The following is a 1,162-nucleotide window of genomic DNA, read 5'->3' on the forward strand; positions in this document are numbered from 1 at the left end:
GTTCAGGTGAACCCCAACGACGTTTGCCGATTAGGGACCAACTCTACACGCTTTCCGTTGGTCCTTCTCCTTTAGGTTGTCGTTGTGTTCAGGTGAACCCCAACGACGTTTGCCGATTAGGGACCAACTCTACACGCTTTCCGTTGGTCCTTCTCCTTTAGGTTGTCGTTGTGTTCAGGTGAACCCCAACGACGTTTGCCGATTAGGGACCAACTCTACACGCTTTCCGTTGGTCCTTCTCCTTTAGGTTGTCGTTGTGTTCAGGTGAACCCCAACGACGTTTTGCCGATTAGGGACCAACTCTACACGCTTTCCGTTGGTCCTTCTCCTTTAGGTTGTCGTTGTGTTCAGGTGAAACCCCAACGACGTTTGCCGATTAGGGACCAACTCTACACGCTTTCCGTTGGTCCTTCTCCTTTAGGTTGTCGTTGTGTTCAGGTGAACCCCAACGACGTTTGCCGATTAGGGACCAACTCTACACGCTTTCCGTTGGTCCTTCTCCTTTAGGTTGTCGTTGTGTTCAGGTGAACCCCAACGACGTTTGCCGATTAGGGACCAACTCTACACGCTTTCCGTTGGTCCTTCTCCTTTAGGTTGTCGTTGTGTTCAGGTGAACCCCAACGACGTTTGCCGATTAGGGACCAACTCTACACGCTTTCCGTTGGTCCTTCTCCTTTAGGTTGTCGTTGTGTTCAGGTGAACCCCAACGACGTTTTGCCGATTAGGGACCAACTCTACACGCTTTCCGTTGGTCCTTCTCCTTTAGGTTGTCGTTGTGTTCAGGTGAACCCCAACGACGTTTGCCGATTAGGGACCAACTCTACACGCTTTCCGTTGGTCCTTCTCCTTTAGGTTGTCGTTGTGTTCAGGTGAACCCCAACGACGTTTGCCGATTAGGGACCAACTCTACACGCTTTCCGTTGGTCCTTCTCCTTTAAGTTGTTCTTGTGTTCAGATGAGCCCCAACGACGTTTGCCGATTAGGGACCAACTCTACACGCTTTCCGTTGGTCCTTCTCCTTTAAGTTGTTCTTGTGTTCAGATGAGCCCCAACGACGTTTGCCGATTAGGGACCAACTCTACACGCTTTCCGTTGGTCCTTCTCCTTTAAGTTGTTCTTGTGTTCAGATGAGCCCCAACGACGTTTGCCGATTTAGGGACCA

Source organism: Oratosquilla oratoria, chromosome 42 (assembly GCF_046742065.1).
Source record: "Oratosquilla oratoria isolate Oo_2021 chromosome 42, ASM4674206v1, whole genome shotgun sequence".
Lineage (NCBI taxonomy): Eukaryota > Metazoa > Arthropoda > Malacostraca > Stomatopoda > Squillidae > Oratosquilla > Oratosquilla oratoria.